The sequence below is a fragment of the Lactuca virosa genome, chromosome 9, assembly GCF_052849685.1.
Source record: "Lactuca virosa cultivar CGN04683 chromosome 9, Lactuca_virosa_CGN04683_v6, whole genome shotgun sequence".
Lineage (NCBI taxonomy): Eukaryota > Viridiplantae > Streptophyta > Magnoliopsida > Asterales > Asteraceae > Lactuca > Lactuca virosa.
In genome coordinates, this window is record NC_136434.1 from 78,855,663 (window position 1) to 78,872,741 (window position 17,079).

Here is a 17,079-nt window from a genome sequence, read left to right on the forward strand (position 1 = left end):
AGAGAAGAATCAATCTAGGGTTCTTCCTGCCCAAGCTTTAAAAGCCGAAATTCATACTAGAAAAAATAAAACAAGACAAAAACCGAAAAGATACTGCTGCTCTCTTTTCAGATAAACTACCCTCTCTCTCTTCAGTCATACGGAATCCATAGTGGAGACGCCATGAAGCTGTCATTCTTTTTGCCTCCTCTTGTACACCTCCCAGGTTGTGGGCTCATTGGATTATCCACCTTTGGGCTCATTGGACTCTCCATTCTTGGGCTGGGCCTGGGATGTTCCCTCACTCTTTTCCTTATCATCTATCACGGGTCATAAATCTATACGAACAATATCATAAGCATCCTTGAAAGATATTTAACTCTTTGAAAAATCTATGCACAAATCACCAATGATCTCCACAGTTACAACCACCATCAAAAAACCTATGGTATCTATTAACATCCCTCACTATAATCTCCCTCTCCACCACTCTACTAATATACTTAAACGCCTCATGACAATCCCTACAAATCCTTAGATTCTTAACAATCCTCAACGCCTTTCCACGTGGCCCCACGTCAGCAACCAATCCAAACGCCAACGCCAATTTCTCACTATGATTCCAAAGTGCTTCAATCTTCTCCTCTTTCCCTACCTCATGCAACATGTCATCCCAAACAGGCACATACCCTAACTTCACTATCTTCTCCATTAACTCCCATAACTTTCTGTAAATTTCATTTGTCTGTTCATGTCTACGATCTCCTGCTAAAAAGACATGAACTTGACCACAAACTTCTATCCAACTCAACCCACCTTCCTTTTTCACTCTCCTTTCTCTCATCAATTTTCTCACTGTTTTCACTTCTTCCAACTTTCCAACACTAGAAAAGGCATTTGCAGCAATCACATAAGCAGAATCGTCTTGTGGGTCAATTTCTTGTAGCCTTTGACTCATTTCTTTGACCATTTCTATATCACCATGGTGTGCACTAGTGGACAACAATGCCCTCCACATTGCAGCATCGGGTTTATGATTTTGCATTGTTAAAGCAATCTTTTTAGCTTCCTGTAACCTCCCAGATCTACCCATTGCACCTACCAAACATGTGTAATGTTCAATCCATGGTTCCAATTTGTATTCTGATTCCATCTTTCTGAACCATCGTTCTGTTTCATCAACCAAACCCGCATTGCAAAATGCTGTCATGATAGAGAGAAAAGTGTATTGATCGGGTACAAGACCTTGATGATGCTCCATTGATGAAAAGAGTTCCATGACTGAATCCTTGTCCCCTTGTTGTGCGTAGCTTGACATCATTGCATTCCACCCTATGAGATTCAAGACTGAAACAAGTTCATTGAACACCAAACGTGCATCGTTTACCATTCCACATTTCCCGTATCCATCTACCAAAGCAGTTCCGACAATCACATTTGAATCAAGGCCGGTGACAACAGAATGGGTATGAATCATCTTAGATTGTTCTAAGGCGGCTAGTTCTGCTGACGCACGCAATGCAGCAGAGACGCTGTAGTCGGTGGAGTCGAACCCAGAAGCTCTCATTTCAGCAAAATAAGATAAAGCATCGATGGGTTTTGAATTCTGGGCGAGCCCGACGATTACAGATGAAAAACAAACCGCGTCTCTGTCAGGAATTTCGTCGAACACTTTTTGGGCGTTATTGGGAAGATGGGTTTTCGAGTAAAAATGGATAAGGGCTGAGGCGGTAAAGGGTTCGATTGTAAGTGAGAGTTTGATAGAGAGAGCATGAAGCTGGAGGCCAAAGGAAAGAGCAGGGAGAGAAGCGCAGGTTTTGAGAACAATTGCTAATGTGCGCTGGTTGGGGAGGGTGGGGTGACGGAGCATGGAGACAAAGTGGCTGAGAGCGGCGGGAGTGTTGGAGTGGCCGGAGATGAAGGTTGTCCATGAGACGACATTGGGGGATTTGATTTGTTGGAAAAGACGAACGGCGTTGGGGAGGAGGTGAGAGTTTATGTAGAGAGTTATGAGATTGTTGAGCTGGAAACGGAACTCGGAGGTGCCGGCGTTGTAGGTTTTGATGACTCGAGCGTGTATCCGGCGTGGGTCTGATTCCATTTTTGATCTGCTCCAGAGAACGGAAGAAATTCTGGAATGGTTTTGGTTTTCAGAATCATTGAAGACTGGAAGTGAAGTACTAATACCCTAACGAATGTATAAACTTCAAAAATATACCGGCTTTTTTTCCTGGTTAAATTGACTTTAATTTTCTTTTCTTTTTTTTTTTTCTAAAAACGATTTTGTATTGTTTTATTTTTAGGAAATCTTTATAAAATATTATAATATTTTACCTTAATTTATGAAAAAGTCTTAAACTAAAATTTATTTATCAAAAAACATAAATTACCGGTAAAAATAACGATTTTATCATATTTTTCCTGATTTACTGGTTTCATTAAAATCTTATTATTTTACTCTAATTTATAAATAAGTTTCAAACTAAAATTTAATGATGATTTGGCTCTTTTCTCCATGTAACATACATTTTATTAGTTTCATTACTAACTTAGACGTCTAGTCATTAAATTAGTTGATAAGATGGATACGATATGTTATATAATGCTACATTTACTAAAAAAAATTGATATCCATCTCATCGGCTCATTTATGACTATGTATCTAAATCAGCAATGAAACCGGTAAAATGTATGTTTTCAAGAAAATATGGATAGGAAATGAGATGATGACTGATTAAATGAATATATATTGGATTACATAAGATTAGATAGACAATTTCAAATTTCTTATAAACGTAAAAAAAATGACGAAATTGTTGCTAGTTTATGTAATTATTGCAGACTTTGTTGGATGTATTTTATATTCCAAAAAATATACAATATATCAGGATATCAAGTTTTATGGTAAACATAACATTATATAACCCAGCATATTCATCTCATTAGCTCATTTAATGACTAAGCGTCCAGGTCAGCAATGAAACCGGTAAAATATATGTTGCATGGAAAATGGGTCAAATCATCACTAAATTTTAATTTGTGACTTACTCGTAAATTATGGTAAAATAATTGGACTTTAATGGAACCAGGTAAGTAATGAAACCGGTAAACCGGAAAAAAATCAAATCGTCATTTTTACCGGTATTTCATGCTTTTCCGTAAACAAATTTTAGTTTGGGCTTTTTGCGTAAATTAGGGTAAAATATTAGTACTTTTATGGAGATTTCCTTTATTCTTTTCAAAAATAATTTTTATTTTTTTATTAAAAACACTCAATTTTTTATTTTTTCCAAAGAACCTCGTAAAAACAAAAAAAATGAAAAAAAATAAAAAAAACCGTTAAAATTGTCAAATTAAAAAAAAAATATTAAGATACAATGTCTTTTTCAGGAAAAAAAATACAATAGTTAAGGTTTAATCCACAATATATAAGATTATTTTATGATATTAAACCTGGGTTATCTAAATTGTACCACGATGTAACATTTACATTCCATGTATTTTCCTTTTAGCCCTCAGCCTTAAAACTTTGGCATTTTGGTCCCTAACCGAGTACGTTGGGCGTACGCTAAGAGTATGTTGGGCGTACGCTAAGATTACATTGGGCATACTTTTATTATGGACCAGAAAAAAGCATAAAAACAAATCCCTTGTTCATAAAAATGCAATATTGGTGTGTTATATTGGACCATGCATGAGTTAGGGTTCTTATTATGGGATTTTATTGAGTTTGGGTCCCATTAAGGCATGCAAAGGAGTAAAGTTGCCAACTTTAAGTGTTAAGACATCACTTAGGATCAGATCTGAGAATTTGGCATAGTGGCTTAACCAATTAAGCATTTAATAGCAATTTGGTCTTGTTGTGGAGTACGTTGGGCGTACCCAGCTCGTACGCAGCGCGTACTGGCCAAAGATGGCGTACGCAGGGCGTAAGTTTGGGTACGTCGGGCGTACTCAGCAGCTTTAACTTTTGGGTTTTGGGTCGTATTTGGATTATTAGGGTTTCGGGTCTTGTTGGGCCACTAGTCTTTCTGACTTTGGGCCATTTTTAGGATTTGGGCATCCTTGGAATTGAACCATAATGGGCTTTAGGTGTCATTTAGGAATATGGGCCAGATTGGGCTTTTGGAGCCATTAAATTGGGCCTTGGTTTTTGGGTCAAGTAAGGAAAGGGTAAAATGGTCTTTCACCTTAGGTATTGGACAAGTGAACTAGATTCCTAGTTAAGGTTTATGGCCCGATTATTAATTGGGATCTTTATTTGATTGACTAACGCGAGGATTTTCCGGTTAAGTAGCCCGATCATTTGTTAGACTGTCAGTACACTGAGGTGAGTTTGTTCACTATACTGTAGTACACTAGGATATGTATGTGATTGTAGTCTTTGTGACTCATGTTGTATGTGTTATATGCATGTGTATCCGTTTTCTATATGTATGTGGGGTGAAATAGACCCAGGGGTGAAATAGACTCGGTACAGCCTTGTGCTGACATATTATTTGATATAGACTCGAGGGTAAACCAGACCCGAGGTTGAAATAGACCCAGTACGGCCTTGGGCCGACAGATGAGTTGAAATAGACTCGGTGGTGAAATAGACCCGACGCAGTCTTGAGCAGGCTGATATGTATGGTATGCAGTATTTTGGGGAACTCACAAAGCTTCGTGCTTACGGTTTTCAGTTTATGTTTCAGGTACTTCCATATCGAAGGGGAAGAGCTCGGGATGATCGCATCGCACACACACACACCATGATTTCCGTTTTACTTGACTCTGATGTATTTGGAATGTCTGATTGATATACTCTATTTTCCTTTATGGATTTATGAACATGTTTGATTGGTGATTTTATTATTATGAATTTTGGTATTAAATTTTGGGACGTTATGCATGAAAAACCAACCAACATGTTACCAACCGAACCAAAAAAGTTGGTAGCCAATATATATGATAGCCAACATGTTTGGTTGGTAATACCATACGAATTAAGCAATCTTGGTACGATAATGATACAAAAAGTTTGAATACCATAGTAATACTATATTAACCAATTCATTTAGTGTGTGTGTGTGTGTGTGTGTGTATATATATATATAAACAAAATCATATATTTCAATTGTTAATTGTGTTTAGTGTTTACAGTTTTAAGAACATTATGTAAGTCATTTGGTCACATTAGTCAATAATTATTACCATGTTAGTGCACAAAATTAAAAGTTTACTTTAGCGTTACTTCAATAGAATTCTGTTGTAAATTAAAAGAACTACGTAACTAATTTCTTACTGAACATGAAAATTAATCGATGTCTTTGCTTATTTTTAAATCTTACAATAGAAAATTGAAAGAAGTTGGTATATACCATTACTAATTTATACCAATCAAACTTGTTGGTAGCCTAATATATTGGTACCAAGTATAGATGGTACGTTACTGGTAGCAAATTTTTTATACCAACTATAGTTGGTACGGTACACGGTTTAGGCAAAAAAGAATCTATACCGTACCAATTATATCCCTGTATTAAACCCAAGTTCAAAAGTATCTTATTATTTAAGATTTCTGCAACTTATGTGTCCATCTTTAGCTTATAAAGGTGGTCGGTATCCTCTAAGTATTATCCTTAAGTATGAGCAAGACAGGAAATTTTTTTGGTGTGCTACCACATAGAAAGGAACGGTGTTTTTCTCCATCGCGATCTTCATCCCTCACCTCTCCATGTCTTCTATATTTTTCTCCTAGATCAGCAAAAGGTTCTCATTGTAGCCATCCTCTTGTCCTCACATGTCATCTTTTTCCCTTCTCGAGCCAAACATGCTCATCTTCAAGCCTAGTGAGTAGTCTTGAGGTAAAATATTTAAGGGTTTTTTATGAGAATAATCATACTAACCCAAAGTCAAAACTCCAAAAATAATGTAACACTCGGTTTTCATGTATAACTTTTGATGTCTTACAGTGTGTTGGTTTAGGATTTTTCCCGTCACCACGGTGTGGTGATCATTTGATGACCACGGTGCAGTGAGATCCTTGTCGCGGCGTGGTGGGGCTAGGGCTCAAACCCTAGATCTCGGGCCTTGGGCCCTATTTAAAGGATGTGATGGCTAGGGTTCATCCACTCTCGGCCTTCATCACCCTCCCAAGTCCAGAGAGCAAACTCTAATCCCTTGCATTCATTTTGAGCTCATTTGGGTGTTCTTGATGACTTTTGAAAGAAGAAGAAGAGCATTGTGGTGAAAGGAACCTCTTAGCTAGCTCAAGGAATCCCTTTTAGCAACTTTTGGACCTTTTTAAGTCCTTTTATCCATATCTTGTTAGTTTTTTTCTTGTAAAAACTTAGGATCTAAGCTTTTTTCGTCCATTTGGAGGAGTTTGTGTGGAAGGATTCAATAAAGCTTAAAGCTTAGTGATTTCTCCAGTATACCACATAATCTACCATACATACAATATATCCACACAAATCCTCAGCTCTAACACTGATATTCCAAACATCATATCCATAAACATATGAAATACATTCAGTCATACATATCAACTACTGGCATTTTGCCACTGGCTCCCAGCCACCGCTACTACCGAATCTCAATCGCCCTGCAATTGAAAGAACCCCTTTCTATACTTTCATATTTCTGAAAGACCCAAACTTTCATACTTGACAATATAGTTACTCCAAAACATGCTACATGCATATTCATAAAACAATATTTTTACATTGATAAAGTCATTACAAAAGATTGGATACAAACCGACTATGTTTTAATATTTTACATGACTACCCAGGATATTGTAATTTTATACATACATGAACTGAAGTACAAAAGTATTATTACAAACTATTCTAAGTCTTCCAACTATACTGGGTGCTTATTGCCTGCGTTATGTTAAAACATTGGGAGGGGTAAGCGATAACGCTTAGTGAGTTCAATAATAGATACAATATAACGTTATGCCATATATATACCAATATGGCAGAAGCAATTAGAAGCAAGGAACAACAAAGACATAATGTGATAAGCTTTCCCTAACAATCATTGATTTGATTTAAATATATACCATCATTTAGACATAACAATTTCCATACTTGATAAACATCAATAACGCTTCGGCCCAAATGGCACTGAAGACAAACAATTTCTGATTAACATTAATGTAGATTTCAGGTTTTCATGCCCTGTCTAACCATATGCCAATGCCATAGAATAGAGTCATTCACTTACTGGGGGACATGCTCTACCTGGCCAGAGGCTACATACCAGTGCCACTGTGAATCTGAGTTCGTAAACTGATCACATGGTCAAAGGTATAGCTTTGCTATCATAAATAGCAGAAATAAAAATAACACGGGAAAATACTCAGGAATAACATTCTACCGAAGCCAAAGTGATGCCTATGTCATACACTTCATGGTCAACGGTTCATACCAATACCCAAGTGATGCCTATGTCATACACTTCAAGTCAGAGGTACAGCCTTGCTATAAAAATAGCGGATACAACAACTCGAGATGATAACATGGAAACGCACATAGCACATATAACACATAACATACAATTGTTTCTACATATTAAACTCACCTTGAATTAACCGGGTGTCAAAATAATAATTTGGGCAGCATTTCGGCTCTAAATATGACTTTCGTCGTCGAAAACCGGGAGTTTTCTTGAAAACCGGGCCTTGCAAAGGTAGAGCTTCGAAAACGAAAAGATAAATTTTTCGGGCTTCTCGGGAATCTCGGGGCGCGTTTCAGGCTTTGGAATAAGTACCGGGGCTTCGGGGGATGTCGGGATAGTAAAAGTATTGAAAAATGCTGAAAAAGTGTGAAATTTCCAAAGTTAGCCGAGAGGGTTCGCACCCTCCTATTTATAGGAGGCGAAGGTCTTCGGCCGAAGGGAGGAGGGGCATCTGGCGGCTCGCGAGAGGACCAGATGGCGCGCATGCGAGGGCTCCAGGTGGCTCGCTTCGGACGCAACAGGCGTCTTCGGATGCGAGGAGTCACCGGGTGACTAAGCAGTTTCGGACGACTCATCGCGACACGCGTCGGATCCGGGCGAGGGTGAGTCACGACGTCGGAAACGAGGCGGACACGGCATCGGACCAATCAGAAGGTGCCAGCGAGGCTGCGGTCCAATCAGAAATTGCCACGTGGATCAACACTATTTATGCGAAAATTAAATGAAAATGTGCCCAATCTTGTAAAATCCATAACTTTCTCATACAGGCTCCGTTTTTGACGTTCTTTATATGCACGCGTAGAGAAAATTATGCTCTACAACTTTCGTTTAGACTTCGTCGGAAAATTTTGACTTTATTTTTATATTATTATTTTTAACAGACCGGGACTGGTAATCCGTTAAAAATTCATAACTTCTTCATCCGACGTCCGTTTTCGTCAGACTTTTTACCGTGGTACTACTAATGACGAGACCTTCTATTCTCGTTTAGGTTGTGTCGGCTAAAAATCACTCGATCTAAAATTCGAGTTTTTAGCTGTCTACTGCTAAGCTGAAACTTGTAAAAATCATAACTTCCTCATACGAAGTCAGATTTTGGCGTTCTTTTTATCGAACTTCTCGGTTTAACGAATACTACGACTTTCATTTATATCACTAAGGCTAAAAAGTATTTTATCAAAAACTCACTTTTTACGTCATTCGGCACCGTGCCGGTTTTATCGCAGATCTTCGATTGGTCATAACTTCTTCGTTATAACTCGGATTTCGACGAGGTTTTCGCCTACGTGTTTCTAACGAGATTATCTACAACTTTCATTAATAAAATTTTACTTATTTCAAAGTTTATATTTTCGCTAAATTTCACTATTTGGCTTTTAATTGGAATATCATAAGACTTCCAATAATTTATGAGTGATTCTAAACATAGTTTTACTTCATTTCTAGTAAAAACTATCTGTTAGAACTTAACACTCAATTTTTCATAATATTTCATAATATTATTAACTTTTTAATTTACATAACACGATTTCAAAACGTGTATGTTACAAATACCTCCTCCTTTTGAGGATTTCGTCCCCGAAATCACAACGATTTGGACAAATGAGGATATTTCGCTCTTATCTCATTCTTATTTTCCCTAAGTATAAGTTTATTATTCCGTTCCACCTTGGATAATGGTACCGTTTCATCATATGTGCTCAAGCATTTACGTAGATATCTTACATGAAATACATCATGAATACCTGCCAAATCTTCAGGCCATTCCAAGCGGTATGCTTGTTAGATAATTTTGAAAAGTCTAACAAATCTAGGACTCAATCTCCTTTTCTTCTCAAATTTCATAATACCTTTCCACGGGGTTACCTTCAGTATCACCCACTTGGAATTTTATGGATCGTCTCCTCCATTTCTACACAGGTCTTTTGTCGATCCTGGGCTACTTTCATTCTTTCTCGTATAATTTGAATCTTAGCAGTGGTGTCTTTAATCATTTCAGGACCACCAAGGATTTTCTGTCCTACATTATGCCAACATAATGGTGTTCACATTTACTACCGAACTCTAAGACACATGCACGAAGCATATCTTCTACTGTTTGGATTGTTCTCTCCGTCTAACCATCGGTCTGGGGATGATAAGTTGTGTTGGGAGCAACTCGAGATCCCAATTCACTCTTCATATTCGCCCAAAAGTGAGAAGTGAAGCGAGTATCACGATTGGAAATAATCTTTAGTGGCACACCATGTCTCGCCATAATTTCGTCTAAGTAAACTTGTGCGTATTTTTCCATTAGAACCGTTGTACGTATGGCGAGAAAATATGCACTCTTAATCAGCCGGTTGATAATTATCCAAAGGCTATCATTCACAGTTTTCTTCTCCTCTTTCAAGGTATTAACTGTATAAGCCGGATAAGTAGAATATCCCTTCGATATAAGTTTACGAGTTTTTAAGAAAGAAATTTATTATTTTCACCGTAGACATAAATAGAATCCCTCCTTTCGATAGGGATGCATATCATCTCTTCGTATTACAAGAGATCTGCGTAGTTCTTTAGCAACCAATTCATGTCGAAAATAATATCAAAGATAGGAATTAGGTTAGCAGGAAGATTATAACTTTCAATTCCTATAACACTATCTCTATAGACTTTATCAGCAAGTAATAATATATTTCCTATGTTATCTATATGAAATGATTGGACAATTTGCATAATAAGCAATTTGAAAATAATGTGCGAATTTATAAGGCACGAAAGAATCTGAGGCATCACAATCAAATAAGATGTGAGCAGATCTAAAGTTTACGAGAAAATTACTAGTCACAACATTCGAGTCCTAACTTACTTCCTATGTGGTAATCAATAATGTACGATATTTAACTTTTGGTTTGCCAAACGATTGTCAAACTCTTCAAACTTCTTAATTACTAGCGATGCTCAAACCTGCACCCGCTCATCATTCTCTATTGGGCTTTCAATCCTAATCTTTGAGTTAAAACTCAATTCTCATTGCAGACTCCTGCTCCTTCTTGGTTTATAGACTAAACCCAAGATAAGGTCTTTACTTTTGCTATAACAACAACTCGAATGGTCTTATTCTAATGACCTTTAATTTTATAACACACAATATACATAACGAACCAAACTCTTGTATTAGAATCAGATCGAATAAATCAAGCTGATGGAATAAAGAAAATGAAAAGAGTTTGAACAACACGTGGATGCTTTGGAATAGAAAGAATAGCACCACATATCCCTAATTCGTGCTTTCGGACATATACATCTTTTAGCTTTTGGCACCTCCTCCTTTTTAGTTGGAGTACTCTTTGATTGTTGAATGGAAACTTGACTCCCCGTCATTTGACTAGTAAGAGTAAGGCGGAAACATTTCTTGTGGCCAGTAACACCACATAACCAGTCACATCTCTGGCTAATGATTGCTCAATCCTTTAATAAAGATCGTTATATTTCTATCGACTACCTCGACCATTTATTTCTTCAGTATTCCTACTGAAGTTTCGTCACTATACAAGACATGGTTCTCTGAACCAATCAACTCCTTTCGCGGATTTATACTAATCGGACTCGATTCTTTATGACATTAAGATTTGAACGATAATTATATTCTTAGTCATTACCGAAACGAAGGTAACGACACACATGAATAAAATGGAATCATTTACTAGCTTCTTGGTAACCTTGTGACTTTTCCTGATCCAAGTGTGAGTCCTGTGCTTCCAGTAGTATAGGCCTCTACTACTATTCACACCTACTCATACTCGTCCCAAGTATTGTCTCGCAGTTCCCAAGTCACCATTCAAAAGTTTTCATAAAGCAAATTTTCACACTTAAGTGCGTTCAAACAAGTACATACAACAATTTCTCCTAGACTCAACTAGGGTTTTCGCGTTTCTATCAAACATATATTGGATTACCTATACTCGCCTTCTAGGATTCTTCTCATGCATAAACTCGATCTAATATATCCTAATACTTTTCCATAGGTCGATAGAAATTTTACTTCCATTTCTTCATATAAATTCTTTCTCGGGTAGTGTCTACTCTGTAAGACATACTACACCCAAAATTTCCTCTAGCAGTGTAAAGACAAATAGTCTCCAACTACTTACATCATCTTCTAACTCATGCAAACCATCATGCATTTTTCTTGGTTTCATTATCATTTCATGACATCGTCATTCCTGTATCTGAGTAAGCCTTCTTCTCATGGTTGTATCTTTTAAGTCTACTTCATAGGAATCTATCCTAAGAAGTCTGCATTATAGCTGCATCTCAGCAAGCTCTACTAGCTTCAAGTTGATTCTCTGTTATTTCTAACTACAACATTTCTTCTCATACAATAATATGAGTGTATATCTTCTTCAACTAAATACTCTATCTTACTCTAACAAGTAAGTCACTCAGCCTTTTCACAACCAAATAACCTATTTCACTATCCCAATCTTGTATGTTAAAGTCGGCTTAACACACAATGGAACTTCCATAAGGATGTGATAGAAGTCAATCATCACTCAGTATTATTAAATACTAAGTCTGAGCATCTTGTATAGGGTTACTACTCGAACTACATACTTCATCACAAAGTCTTGGCCTAATAAGTCTAAAAACTCCATTAGCCTTTCCTTTGATCTTCATTTAATTCTTCTAAATCTTGGACTACATTAATTTCAATATTGTTGAAGTATTTATCACCATCCTCGGTTCTTCCGACTCTATAAACTATCACTGCTTTAATCTGGACAGCGGTGGAACAACTCCATCGGTTATGCCAAAACATTTATCTCATCTAAATGTATTTTAAACGCACATCTTTCTTCCAAAGATGTTATTATATTATCTTACATATTTTAAATGTATAATACCACTCTATTGGTATTAATACACTATTTACGATTTCACTTCATATTTATTATTACGATTTTCCGCAATCGTTTATTTATAAACTTATCGATATCAACTATCATAAGTATCTTTATTACTTCGAAAAGTTCATGTAAATTCTATTACGAAAATTCTTAAAATTCTGAACATAAAATTTTCTAAACCAAGGTCGGCAACAGACCTTAAACTTTCTCAAATAATAGCAATATAGGTATGAAACCTAAAGCATGCTATATTTACTTATCATTTAGCACATATTAGAATATAAGGCATATCTCCTCTTAATATTCTAGTGCTTACCCCATTAGGTATTCAACCTAAAATATATCAGATACATATTGTATCATCTTCACTTAACAATTCATGTTTAAATCTAGAAATTCTCAAAATTCCTAGTTCATATATACTAATTCTCTAAAAGTTTTGAAGTAACTTAATGTCTTAAAATACTAGGGTTTATCACTACCCAATACCCCACTTAAGTGTTTCCTATGGTTTGTATCCATATATTTACAATGATTTAGTTCATATATTTAACTTCCAATAGTTTAAGTCTAAATACCAATCCATGGGATTTAGTTCACTTAAACCACTGCTCTGATACCATGATTGAAAGAACCCCTTTCTATACTTTCATATTTCTGAAAGACCCAAACTTTCATACTTGACAATATAGTTACTCCAAAACATGCTACATGCATATTCATAAAACAATATTTTTACATTGATAAAGTCATTACAAAAGATTGGATACAAACCGACTATGTTTTAAGATTTTACATGACTACCCAGGATATTGTAATTTTATACATACATGAACTGAAGTACAAAAGTATTATTACAAACTATTCTAAGTCTTCCAACTATACTTGGTGCTTATTGCCTGCATTATGTTAAAACATTGGGAGGGGTAAGCGATAACGCTTAGTGAGTTCAATAATAGATACAATATAACGTTATGCCATATATATACCAATATGGCAGAAGCAATTAGAAGCAAGGAACAACAAAGACATAATGTGATAAGCTTTCCCTAACAATCATTGATTTGATTTAAATATATACCATCATTTAGACATAACAATTTCCATACTTGATAAACATTAATAACGCTTCGGCCCAAATGGCACTGAAGACAAACAATTTCTGATTAACATTAATGTAGATTTCAGGATTTCATGCCCTGTCTAACCATATGCCAATGCCATAGAATAGAGTCATTCACTTACTGGGGGACATGCTCTACCTGGCCAGAGGCTACATACCAGTGCCACTGTGAATCTGAGTTCGTAAACTGATCACATGGTCAAAGGTATAGTTTTGCTATCATAAATAACAGAAATAAAAATAACACGGGAAAATACTCAGGAATAACATTCTACCGAAGCCAAAGTGATGCCTATGTCATACACTTCATGGTCAACGGTTCATACCAATACCCAAGTGATGCCTATGTCATACACTTCAAGTCAGAGGTACAGCCTTGCTATAAAAATAGCGTATACAACAACTCGAGATGATAACATGGAAACGCACATAGCACATATAACACATAACATACAATTGTTTCTACATATTAAACTCACCTTGAATTAACCGGGGGTCAAAATAATAATTTGGGCAGCATTTCGGCTCTAAATATGACTTTCGTCGTTGAAAACCGGGAGTTTTCTTGAAAACCGGGCCTTGCAAAGGTAGAGCTTCGAAACCGAAAAGATAAATTTTTCGGGCTTCTCGGGAATCTCGGGGCGCGTTTCAGGCTTTGGAATAAGTACCGGGGCTTCGGGGGATGTCGGGATAGTAAAAGTATTGAAAAATGCTGAAAAAGTGTGAAATTTCCAAAGTTAGCCAAGAGGGTTCGCACCCTCCTATTTATAGGAGGCGAAGGTCTTTGGCTGAAGGGAGGAGGGGCAGCTGGCGGCTCGCGAGAGGACCAGATGGCGCGCATGCGAGGGCTCCAGGTGGCTCGCTTCGGACGCAACAGGCGTCTTCGGATGCGAGGAGTCACCGGGTGACTAAGCAGCTTCGGACGACTCATCGCGACACGCGTCGGATCCGGGCGAGGGTGAGTCACGACGTCGGAAACGAGGCAGACACGGCATCGGACCAATCAGAAGGTGCCAGCGAGGTTGCGGTCCAATCAGAAATTGCTACGTGGATCAACACTATTTATGCGAAAATTAAATGAAAATGTGCCCAATCTTGTAAAATCCATAACTTTCTCATACGGGCTCCGTTTTTTACGTTCTTTATATGCACGCGTAGAGAAAATTATGCTCTACAACTTTCGTTTAGACTTCGTCGGAAAATTTTGACTTTATTTTTATATTATTATTTTTAACAGATCGGGACTGGTAAATCCGTTAAAAATTCATAACTTCTTCATCCGACGTCCGTTTTCGTCAGACTTTTTACTGTTGTACTACTAATGACGAGACCTTCTATTCTCGTTTAGGTTGTGTCGGCTAAAAATCACTCGATCTAAAATTCGAGTTTTTAGCTGTCTACTGCTAAGCTGAAACTTGTAAAAATCATAACTTCCTCATACGAAGTCAGATTTTGGCGTTCTTTTTATCGAACTTCTCGGTTTAACGAATACTACGACTTTCATTTAGATCACTAAGGCTAAAAAGTAGTTTATCAAAAACTCACTTTTTACGTCATTCGGCACCGTGCCGGTTTTATCGCAGATCTTCGATTGGTCATAACTTCTTCGTTATAACTCGGATTTCGACGAGGTTTTCGCCTACGTGTTTCTAACGAGATTATCTACAACTTTCATTAATAAATTTTTACTTATTTAAAATTTTATATTTTCGCTAAATTTCACTATTTGGCTTTTAATTGGAATCTCATAAGACTTCCAATAATTTATGAGTGATTCTAAACATAGTTTTACTTCATTTCTAGTAAAAACTATCTGTTAGAACTTAACACTCAATTTCTCATAATATTTCATAATATTATTAACTTTTTAATTTACATAACACGATTTCAAAACGTGTATGTTACAGCAATCATCGGCCTCATGCCAAAATTATCTCATCAGCCTCGCGTCGTAACTATATCATACCGGGGTCAATGCTAATACTGAAGACTTTATCCTGAATACGTAGTCACATATAGCCGGTATTCAGATAGACAGTCAAACATGTGATCCCACCCGAGAGTGAACAATCAGACAAGAACATCATAATAAGACATTAGACTAAGAGTTCTCAGGCTATCCGACTTAAACTACATGCAACCCTTAGGGTATCCACTCAACAATCCCAATACCAACATTACCCTAACCAATCATGACACCTAAGAGTATCATACAATCAATAATCAAGACCTTACCAGTCTAGCATACCATGACGCTAAGTGTCATACTCTTCATAAACACAATATATAACGGCCTTAGCCCAAATGCAAGTGTCAGGGGCCAAATCTTGGTCTTCCATACAAGACATAAGATCATAAGTAGTTAGAGATCAGATAGACAATCGAACAGATGATCCACCCGAAAGCAAATAATCAGACAAGAACATTCTAATAAGGCTTTAGACCAAGAGTTATCAAGCTATCTAACTTAACCACCTACGACCCTTAACAAGAAAATGATACTATCATTACTTTTAACCATTCATGACACCTAGAGTGTCCTATACTACATATGCATAGCAACGAGTTATCCTAGTTTACTAGCATGCTCATACTCTCACAACACCATTATCCTATCATACAAACGATATACGATATCATATGTGGTATAGTGAGAAGACTCACCTGAATTGAAAAACTGGAGGAACACAACAACTCTTTCTCACTCATTGCACTGATTAATCCCCACGAACCAGCTAACACCAAATACAGATAAATCCTTAGTCAATAACTCAAATCCTCCAAGTTTGACCAAAATTCAACGGTCAACCTAGTCAAAGTTAACACCAGGTTGTGGGCCCTCCTTGGCCACGTTGTGGGAAAGCAAATACAAAACAGTCGCGAATTAGAACTTCACCTCATCGTGGTCATTCCTTGGCCACATCGTGGTAACTAGCAGTTTCCTCAAATCTTTATTAAGAGCTTAATCCTTACAGATCAAGGCTCAAAACTTCAGATCTAATCCTTCTCAATGACTTAATGGATAAAGTTTCCAACTTTATCCATTAAGACCTCACCACAAGACAAGATCTTAAGTCCTAAGTCCATTAAGTCCTTATTATGACCATCACTTGCTCATGGACCCAAGATGGCTCCAAACATGACTTTCTCATTCTCAGAAACTTAAGAACCTTTTGAGAGCTAAAACAAGCTCTGGAGTTCCTCAAACTCCAAGAGCATTCATGGAAGGGACCAAAATCATCTAAAGTGAGCTCAAACTTGAAACAAGAAGAAAAAAGGTCAAAATGTGAACTTTATACCTCCAACAACTCAGAAATCTATAGAGAATGGTGGATCCAAGCTAATTCTTTGCTTCCTTGCACCACAATGAACTTTCTTCTTCTTCAAGTTTCACCAAAAACTAAGAACAAGGCCTTCATTCAAACAAGCTTACAAACATGAAATATGAGTTAGGGTTTCGAGATAGGAGGGTGGAGGCTGAAGAGAATGACCTAACTCTAAAGTTAAGGTCCGTAAATATGGGAGAAACCCTAAAATCATGGGCTTGGACAGCAATAGCTGCCACATCGTGGCCATTTTCATGTCACGTCGTGGAGCTCACCAGAGACACGCGTTTCATATAGCTCATGCCACGTTGTGGGC

At 37.1% G+C, this 17,079-nt stretch overlaps 1 pseudogene; it reads right to left on the reverse strand.

The window, feature by feature from the left end:
- Positions 1-382: 382 nt before the first annotated feature.
- On the reverse strand, positions 383-2,080 carry LOC145139413 (pentatricopeptide repeat-containing protein At4g33170 pseudogene; annotated as a pseudogene).
- Between the last annotated feature and the right edge of the window lie 14,999 nt (positions 2,081-17,079).